The following is a 10957-nucleotide window of genomic DNA, read 5'->3' on the forward strand; positions in this document are numbered from 1 at the left end:
GTGGATGTTTCCATAGGAGTCGATCGGTCTTCTAATATGCTCCCGAGCGAAAAATCAATCCGCTTGATCTTCCATTTCTCTTTCAGTTTGCTGACTTGCTACAAATAAAGGCATAGCCAATTGTGAGGAGGGGGTGAGAACGCCCCCTCTGGAATTTAGAAAAACATTAATAGTATATATTTGAAAAGTTCTCAACGCTACTTTGACTGATTGATTCACCATCGTTCGTTGTCGAAAAATTAAAATTGATCGCATATCTAGAAAACCCTTAACCTAAGCTATACATTGGTACCACTTTTACGAGAAAATACCGTGTCTTGAAATATTAAATATTGAATTTTAAAAATAAAATATATAATAACAAATTGATAAATTAAATGTAGAACATGAAGTGAGAGTGCTAAATTAAAATTGGATTAGATTCAAACTAAATCTAACGGGTAGGCAAGGAGATAATGATTACGTTGGTTTAAATTGGGATTAATTTGGAGTAGATTTGATCAAGTTATGATCGAATCAAATTTAAGATTTTTATTTGTTTAAAATGAATTATGGTATTTTTGAGAAAATTTTCTCTTTCTTCTTTTCCCCCTACACACACTACAACACTGTTGTGTCATACCCTATCGTCGATTTAGGAATGCTAAATATTATAAGGAAGTAATATCACAAATGATTGAGTCATCGATAAACTTTTGGGATCGACAGATTGTTGTTTCAACTAGAACTTAGTACTAATATTAAATATTTTAAATTTAAGTTCATTCTTGTCTCCTTAAATTCAAAATTTAGATTTTAGATTATGAAAATTGACCTATACTAAACTTTGAAATTTTTAAAAATCGCCCCTCCTAGTTTAAAATCTTAGTTGCGCCACTGATGCAAAGGCTGCAGACTCATGCCTTTGGCTTGCCTTTCCTTCTTACTGTCACCTGTCCCTCTTGCATGTCATCACCGGGATTGTGCTCCAACAACATCCCCATTGTTGTCTACCTTGTCAGGCATCTGCCTTTGCCTTGGCAGTGAGCTCGGTTTGACCGTGAGTTGGGTTTTACCTCCGTAGTTTCATTCTCTAGAGCATTTACGTGCCTCTATGACCAACCGAACACCATTGTTGCCGCATTTCCATGGCACCATTGAGGGAAGAGGGTGCATCATCTTCTTCTGCCTCGGTCAATCCTTTGGTCGACAAGGAGCAGCTCCGTCAAATCATCGCTAAGACATAGGTATCCGAACATTATTCCATTCATCGATATATGTTTCCTTCAATATTTTTCTCCTCCTTGATTTTCGTCATAGATGAGCTATTATATTTAAGAGTTTCTTTGGATTATTAATTCATGTCTTGCTTGAATTATATTGAAGAATGTGAAAAAAGAATTCGGATCAGTTTAGATTGATTGATGACTGATACTTTATCGATAAGAGTTAGTCTAATGTTGATTAGCTAACATCTTCCATAATTGATTGAAAGATCAAATGGGTGATCAATTGGCTAAGTAATAATCTTAAAGGTTGAATTAATCAATGTTTCTTAATCGGTTAGAATTAGGTTTCAGAATTTGGCTAAACCTAATTTAATCAAATGGGCTGGATTAATCAATGCTAATCGATGATTAGGTTGATCCAATTAGGGTTCCCTAATTGGATTAGGATTTAGGTTAATTATTTGATTTATGATAGAGAATTGTAATAACTCGTGTTGTATGCTCTAGGATTTTAAGCTCGTGGTAAACATTACATATGGATATTTCATTTAATCTACATTTGAGACGGATATGTTTTGCTTTGTTTCTTTAGTGCTTTGTCCTTAGTACATGAGCTATGATTAAATAGTCAACTATATTTACCTTAACATTATTCATGTTACTTCTTGAGTTTGATACCTATTTTGCTTGATCTTTGAGATGATTGACTTGATATCTATAGAGTCTCTTGTTGTTATCCATGATATTAGTTGACATTGGTTATTTTGTTATTAACATTGGTTACTATATATATTTATATATTGTTAGACATGCTTGTGTTATTGTGGTATAGTTGATTATTAGATATATATATATGATTATTCACATCTTGCTCATCATAGCATTGCATGTATGTCGGTGACAATTTCTCCCTTGTGGTTGAGAGAGTCGTCAGTCATTTCTGCACACTCGGCTACTTAGGTTAGTGGTGTCTAGAGTGCAAGCAGCATGTCCTGTCATGCCCACTCAACTACTAAGGGGTAGTGGTAGCTAGAATTGCGAGCAGGTATAGACCCCATTGCTATGTAGTTAGATAACTACTTTACAAACTATCCACTCGACCATTTGAGAGTAGTGGTAGCTGGAGTGTCGTGTTGGAGCAATCCCAATGGTCTGTGGGACCATGTGTTTTGATATTTGGGCAAAGAGTTTAAGTTAGGTTCACCTTTGTATTTGATATGTGTACTTGAGTTGTTCAGGACTGCAGGATACACATAAGATTCAGGTTGACGGCTTCGGGTCCGGTAAAGGATGACATTGGGTGTTGGGACCGAAAAGTAGCTAGAGGGGGGGGTGAATAGCTCGTCGCGTGCTAGGTGCTCATTGCAGCTTGTTTCTTCAGAAATGCGCAGCGAAAAATACAGAAACAAACTACACAATGCTAACAAGGAGGGTTTAGTTGGTATCCACCTCATAAAGGTGGTTATTCTAAGGATCCACACCTACTCACGCACCCTCCACTAAGAAATCACTCCTTTTCGGTAACTACCGAAGGCGGAGAAGCCCTACAAACTCACAGTACAAGAAGAAAGAAAGGAAAACAAATACAAGCAATAGCTTACAAGTTTTACAACTGAAAACCCTAACCCTAGCTTTTTTCCTCAGCTATAAATCCACCTCTTGACTTGGAAAACCTCCAAGAACTGGCGGTGAGAACCCTGTGGAGAAGCTCTGTGATCGCAGGTGAAGATCGGAAGAAATGACCGAGAGTTCTACCGAAGGAATCGCACGCCTACAGCCTTTATTTGCGCCAACGGTCGGATCCCGTTCGATTGGATTGCTCCCAATCGATTGGGGAGGCTTTGGATCAATCCGCTGATCGATCCAGAGCGCCTCTGTGCTCTGAGAATTTGCCTGGATCGATCAGCTAATCGATCCAGGGCTTATCGCGACAAATCGCAGCTTCCCAATCGATCTACTGATCGATTGGGGCCTCTGGATCGATCCACTGATCGATCCAGCAGGCTTCTGTGCGCTCGTGATTGCCTCCCAATCGATCCACTGATCGATTTGGACAAAGGCTTCTCGCGGGGACTCCCCAATCGATCGGCCGATCGATTGGGCTCCAGCCAATCGATCGGCTGATCGATCCAACTGCTGGTTTTTGTCCAAAATCAAGTCCCAAGCCCCTAAACCAACATACGGTCAATCCATGACCTGTTGGTACATAAAACCTAGCATCCGGTCACCTTTGACCAGCTAGGACTCTCTCACCAAGTGTCTGGTCAATCCCTTTGACCCACTTAGACTTTTCTCCTCTTGCCAAGTATCCGGTCAATCCCTTTGACCTACTTGGACTTTTCTCCTCTTGCCAAGTATCCGGTCAATTTCTTTGACCTACTTGGACTTTCACCAGATGTCTGGTCAACCTTGACCCATCTAGATTTCTCTGTGTCTGGCTTCACTCACCAGGACTTCCCTTCTGCCTAGCTTCACTCACTAGGACTTCTCTTCTGCCTGGCTTCACTCACCAGGTCTTTCACCTAGCTTCACTCACCAGGTCTTTCACCTAGCTTCACTCACTAGAATTTTCACCTGGCTTCACTCACCAGGATTTTTCTTCTGCCTGGCTTCACTGACCAGGTCTTTCACCTAACTTCACTCACTAGGATTTTCACCTGGCTTCACTCACCAGGATTTTCACCTGGCTTCACTCACTAGGATTTTTCTTCTGTCTGGCTTCACTCACCAGGTCTTTCACCTAGCTTCACTCACTAGGATTTTCACTTGGCTTCACTCACCAGGATTTTCCTCTGTCTGGCTTCACTCACCAGGACTTTCACCTAGCTTCATTCACTAGGATTTTCACCTGGCTTCACTCACTAGGATTTTCCTCTGCCTGACTTCACTCACCAGGACTTTCACCTGACTTCACTTACCAGCATTTCTCTTTTGCCCGACATCCCAGTTAGGACTTCCCAGTCAAATATCTGGTCAACCTTGACCTACTTGATGTTGGATCGAGATCGCGCTAGAGGGGGGGGGGGTGAATAGCGCTCGCGGCTATTTTTGTCGTATCGGAAACGTAAAACTACCAAAGTAAATATACGCAGCGGAAGTAAAGAATGCAATCACAGAAAGACACAGATAGTTTTACTTCGTTCGGAGCCTAGGTCGACTCCTACTCGAAGGCCCGCGATCCTTGATCGCTTTCGGTGGGCAACACTTATAAGTACGAAAAAGAGTACAAGATTTACAATCAGTACAGTAATTAAAAACAAGTTTACCGACGACAGAATCGTAGACTCGAAGCTCCTGGTCGTCGTGGACTTGTAACAGCACTTCGTTGAATGAGAGCACGCAGCACAAGGATTGCTTGGAAGTTCTATATTGAAGCTGCGGTCGAGACCCCTTATAAAGGGGTTCAAGGCGCCTTACTGTTCACCAAGGCGCCTTGAACGAGCCGAATCACCCGCGTGGATCACACGGACCTGGTCGAACTCTATCTGGTTTAAGGCGCCTTCTATCAGGCGCCTTCAACCTCCAGTTCAAGGCGCCTTGAACCCCATTCAGCGCCTCCATCTGCTGTGCTGGCCTCTTCCGCACCCGAGGCGCCTCAAGCTCCATGGAGGGACTGTTCATCCGAGTCCTTCTTTGTGATTTTGGTACCTGCAAGTATGTTAATCCAAAGATACCTGCAACACAAAGTTAACACAACATAATAGTATGAATATGAAATTATGACAGTCTCCGGACTGTCCGGGTCTGACTTCGGGTTTCCAACCGGAAACCCTAGGTCGACCCGACGCCTACTGTTCCCTCTACGGGGAACGCGTCCTCACCTACTCCTCTCAGGAGATTTTACCTGTTGCCAGTACGATCCTCCAGATCGACTGGACTTTTGCTCGGCACTCGATGCTCCCGGACTTTCTGCTGAACATCCGCTTCACCGGCCAGTTCAGACTTTCACCTGGTTCGCGATACCAGGACTTTCCACCTAGGGTTACCACCCCCTAGGACTTTTGCCTGAAGCCATCGACCTGCCAAGACTTTCCGCATAGGGTTACCACCCCCTATGACCTAGGGTTACCACCCCCTAGGGTTTTACCTTGCCTAACCGCAGTTAGGACTTTCCTGAAACACTCAGCAAAAGCTGTCAGATAACAAAGCACCTTAACTTTGAATCCTTTGCCATTATCAAAACTTAGGTTCGATCGTCGGATGCTTCCCGCACCAACAATCTCCCCCTTTTTGATTATGGCAACACGTAATTCAAAGTTAAGAAAAACAACATATGTAATAACTGCATAAAGTTAACCAAGCTTAAGTAAATAAACTTCAAATGCAATAGAGGTTAAGCTGGAAACTTTGAACTTTGACATATTAGACTCCCCCTTAATAAAAGCCCTCCTTTTATCAAATACTTTGAATTTAACTTTAATTTACCTACTCTCTGCTTTTATTAAATACTTTGATTTTTCCATTAACTTTAAATCTACTCTCCCCCTTTGCCATATATCAAAAAATAAACTAGTTTGAAAGTAGATTTGTATTTTTCTGAAGGAAAATTTTCAAAAGAGGGAAAAAGAACAAAAAACGATTTAGCTTTTTGAGTTTTGGGATTTTCTAAATTTGAAAATACTTAGCTATATATTCAGCTTCAAAATGATTTGTATTGAGAAAATATTTTGCCAAATGCAATCAAACTAAGTGTAGTAAACTTATTCTTAAAATTCAACTAAGTTTGAAGATATGAGTATTTGAATTTTCAATAAAAAAAATTTAGAAGTTATAAAATTTGAGGTCACTTTAAAATGTTATAATTAGTTTACTAGATTTGAGGTCACATTTTTCCAACTGTCTAACCTTTAGCTACTTGCTGATTGCCTAGAGGGCAGTAGCTTTCACATGGTTAGTCAAATTAAGTCCATTTGGTCCAGTTAGATTTGTCTAGAGCTGGAAGACTTAACTTGGTTAATATTTATGATGTGTTTAACGCCCAGACTCATATTGATGCACAAATATAAGCATTCCTGAGTTCAGGCTGTACCCTATGCATCTCACGCCATTCTAAGTTTTTCAAACACAAGCAAGGTAGACCTAGGTGTTTGTGAGATGCTCTGGCTTTAATCTAGGGGAACATGATTTCTAGGGGAAAACTTAGGCTAGTTCCAAATGTTGAAAATTCTAAGAAATTGGAATTTTGAAATAAGTATTTTCCTAGAAATTTAAAAGCAAATGATAACCAAACATTGTCTATTCTACCCAGCACATTCCTATTTGTCTTCTAAGTGCACTGAACTCAAGTTCAGGTAAGGGTTTTGTGAAGATGTCAGCTAGATTTGATTTTGACTCAACATAGTTGAGTGTAATGTCACCCTTAGCTACATGATCCCTTACAAAATGGTGCTTCACTTCTATATGTTTAGTCCTTGAGTGATGAATTGGGTTTTTTGTTAAATTTATGGAACTTATATTATCAATTGAGATTTTTGTGTTATGATAGTTCAGTTGATAGTCTTTAAGAGTGTGCATCATCCAAAGCAATTGAGATGTGCATTCACCTAAGGCTATATATTCAGCTTCAGTGGTAGACAAAGCCACACAATGTTGCTTTCTACTTGACCAACTTACTAGGCATTGTCCTAGAAATTGACAACTACCACTTGTGCTTTTTCTATCTAACTTGCATCCGGCGTAATCCGAGTCAGAATAGCCAAGAAGGTCAAAGGTGCAAGTTCTAGGGTACCAGAGTCCTATATTTAGAGTACCTTTAATGTACCTAAGTATTCTTTTAACATAGGTTAAATGTGACTCTTTTGCACAAGACTGGTATCTTGCGCACATACCAACTGCAAATAATATGTCGGGTCGGCTTGCAGTTAGGTAAAGCAGGCTTCCTATGGCACTCCTATAGTACTTTGGGTCTACTGGTTTGCCTTCAGGGTCAGAGTCTATGTTAATGTTGGTTGCCATGGGTGTATTTATTATTTTTGAATTTTCCATGCAGAATTTTTTAATTAATTCCTTTGCATATTTAGTTTGATAAATATATATTCCATCTTTAGTTTGTTTTATTTGTAGGCCTAAGAAAAAATTAAGTTCACCAACCATGCTCATTTCGAATTCATTTTCCATTAATTTAGTGAATTCTTTTAAAAATTTAGAGTTATTTGATCCAAAAATTATATCATCAACGTAGATTTGAGCTATGAAGATGTCTTTGTCTACAGTTTTTACAAATAGAGTTGGATCTATTTGACCTTGGTTGAAACCTTTGGATATTAAGTGATTTGACAATCGTTCATACCATGCCCTAGGGGCTTGTTTAAGTCCGTACAAGGCCTTTTTTAACCTAAATACATGATTAGGATATCCTAAGTCCTCAAATCCTGGGGGTTGGCTTACATATACTTCCTCCTTAATAAATCCATTTAAGAATGCTGACTTGACATCCATTTGGTATAGTTTAAATCCTTTGTTTGCTGCATAGGCTAACAACATTCTAATGGATTCTAGTCTAGCTACTGGGGCATAGGTTTCATCATAGTCCAAACCTTCAACTTGGCTGAATCCTTTAGCTACAAGCCTAGCCTTATTTCTAATTATTTCGCCTTGATCATCTAGCTTGTTTCTAAATACCCATTTTGTATCGATTATTGATTTATTTGAGGGTTTAGATACAAGTTCCCAGACTTGATTTCTCTCAAATTGGGCTAACTCTTCCTGCATAGCTATGATCCAGTCCGGGTCAGGTAGTGCTTCTTCTATTGTTTTTGGTTCGATTTTAGAAATTAGGGCAATTTGACTGTGAATTCTGTAGGAGGATCTAGTTCTTACCCCTAGATTTGGATCACCCAAAATTTGATCAGATGGGTGAGAGGTACTGACCCTAGTTAGTCTTGTAAGTGGGTCAGGGGCTGGTTCCTCTGGTTTATGAAGACTTGGTTGAATTTCATCATCTTCTATATTTCTTGGATCAATATCAACATTCTCATTTATATTTGGTAGATTATTTTCTTCATCAAATATTATATTAGTTGTTTCTTCAACTTTTAGGGTGTTTTGATTGTAGACTCTATAGGCTCGACTGTTTGAGGAGTATCCTAAAAATATTCCTTTGTTAGATTTGGGTGTGAATTTTCTTAAATAATCTTTAGTGTTTAAAATGTGAACTTTACATCCAAATACTTTTAAATAATGTAAGTTAGGAATTTTATGATAATATAGTTCATAAGGGGTTTTCTTGTGAAATTTGTTGATCAAAATTCGGTTTTGAATATGATTTGCAGTATTTATTGCTTCTGCCCAGAATTGGTGATTTAAGTTATATTCATTTAACATGGTTCTAGCGGCTTCTTGTAGGGTTCTATTTTTACGTTCCACCAGACCATTTTGTTGGGGGGTTCTAGGACATGAAAATTCATGTTGATATCCATTTATTTTACAAAATTGGGTAAATTTATGATTTTCAAATTCCTCGTGATCACTTCTTATTCTTTTAATTTTAGTATCTTTTTCATTTTCTATTAATTTACAAAAGTTACTAAATATTTCATAGGTTTCATCTTTAGTTTTTAGGAATTTTACCCATGAAAATCTAGAGTAGTCATCAATTATTACTAAGCAATACTGGTTCTTGCTTAGTGACTTAGCTCCATGTGAATCAAATAAGTCAAGGTGAAGGAGCTCAAGTAAGGAGCTGGTTCTTTCAAGATTTATTGATTTGTGTGTTGACTTAGTTTGTTTTCCTTGTTGACAAGTATTACAGATTGAATTTTCAATGAATTTTAGGTTTGGTAAACCTTTAACTAGACCATTTTGACTCATTTTTGAAATGAGTCTAGTGTGAGTGTGACACAATCTTCTGTGCCACAAAGCAGTTTCCTCTTCTTGTGTTAGAAAACACTTTGTTGAGGATGTTGGTAGATTAATGGAATACATATTATTTATCCTAAGTCCCTTAAGTAAGATTTCAGGATTTTCAATGTTTTTAACTAAACACCTGGTTTTGTCAAAAGTTACTAAGTATCCGTTATCACACAATTGACTTATACTTAGTAAATTAAACTTGAAATTTTCAACTAAAAGGACTTTTCGAATAATAAAATCGGAGTTGAGTTCGATATTACCTCTTCCGATTACCTTAAGTTGACCTTCGTTACCGAATGCAACTGATCCTAAGTTGTTGTATGTGAGTTTAGTAAACTTCAATTTATCTCCAGTCATGTGTCTGGAGCAGCCACTATCCAACATCCATTGATCCAATTCCTACATAGGAAGTGGTTGAATTGTTTTAATGGATTGCACGATAGTTAAGTTGAAGTAAACTTGTTAGAGATAAATTTTGAAGGAGTTTTGAAATTGAAAATAATTTTGAAATTGAGTTTTAAAATTAAGTTTTAAAATAATTTTGAAATTGAGTTTTAGAATAATTTTGAAATTGAGTTTTTTAAAATAACTTTTGAAATTAAGTTTTTAAAATAATTTTGAAATTGAGTTTTTTAAAATAACTTTTGAAATTAAGTTTTTAAAATAATTTTGAAATTGAGTTTTTTTTTTTTTTAAATAACTTTTAAAATAATTTTGAAATTAAGTTTTTTGAAATAATTTTGAAATTGAGTTTTAGAATAATTTTGAAATTGAGTTTTAAAATAATTTTGATATTAAGTTTTTAAAATAATTTTGAAATTGAGTTTTAGAATAATTTTGAAATTAAGTTTTAAAATTAAGTTTTAAAATAATTTTGAAATTAAGTTTTTTTTTTTTTAAAATAATTTTGAAATTGAGTTTTAAAATTAAGTTTTAAAATAATTTTGAAATTGAGTTTTAAAAATAAATTTTGAAAAGATTTTTCAAATTGTTTCAGTTTTGAAAATAATTCAAGTTAAAATAACTTGATTTAAGTTAAGTCAATTTAAATAATTTAAATTCCTAATCATCTCACCCGATCTAAAATTGTCAATCAGGGAACCCTATAATTGTTGTGAGATGAATTATAATTCAACTTTAAGGTTTGGGTTAACTTTGTGTTAGATTCAGGTTTGGCTTTGGGTTCAACAAGTAAGCATTCTTTGGATAAACTTCTGGGCTATGGTGAGTCACAAGGAGCTCATTAAAGTAACCATGCCTTCGAGGTTTTCCAAATAGTCCTACCCATTGATCTTAATACCAATCCTTGGTCTAACTAGTAGGATTCATTTAAGGGTAGCTTCGGTCAGTTCCACTTGGCCAATTGCACCAGGTTGAAGCCATATCTTCCTAGACATGCGATGCCCAAGCTTCCCTAACGTACTATCATCCAAAAATTTCACCAGTACTGTGGATCAAGTTAAACCTAGCCCGTTTTAATCTAACCTTAATTACCCTGCCGGGTAATCTACTCTTGTTTTACCCATCTCGGGTAGATTAGGTTTAGTTACCCTGCCGGGTAGTTTAGTTGGGGGTGCCAGCGAGTCTGGATCCTCCATTTTTATTTTCAGTGTTAACTAAATTTCGACTCTTGAATATCTTAACTTGATTTTAACTTTGAGTTTTGAATTGATAATTTAATTTTGAATTTTGAATTTAATTTTTGGTGTTAAATTTCGAATTTTGAATTTAATTTTTAATTTTGAATTTCGAATTTTGAGTTTAATTTTAGTTTTAAATTTTGAATTTTGAATTTAATTTTTAATTTTGAATTTCGAATTTTGAATTTTAATTTTTAATTTTAAATTTCGAATTTTGAGTTTAATTTTAGTTTTAAATTTTGAATTTTGAATTTAATT

The sequence above is a fragment of the Zingiber officinale genome, chromosome 7A (genome assembly GCF_018446385.1).
Source record: "Zingiber officinale cultivar Zhangliang chromosome 7A, Zo_v1.1, whole genome shotgun sequence".
Classification (NCBI taxonomy): Eukaryota; Viridiplantae; Streptophyta; class Magnoliopsida; order Zingiberales; family Zingiberaceae; genus Zingiber; species Zingiber officinale.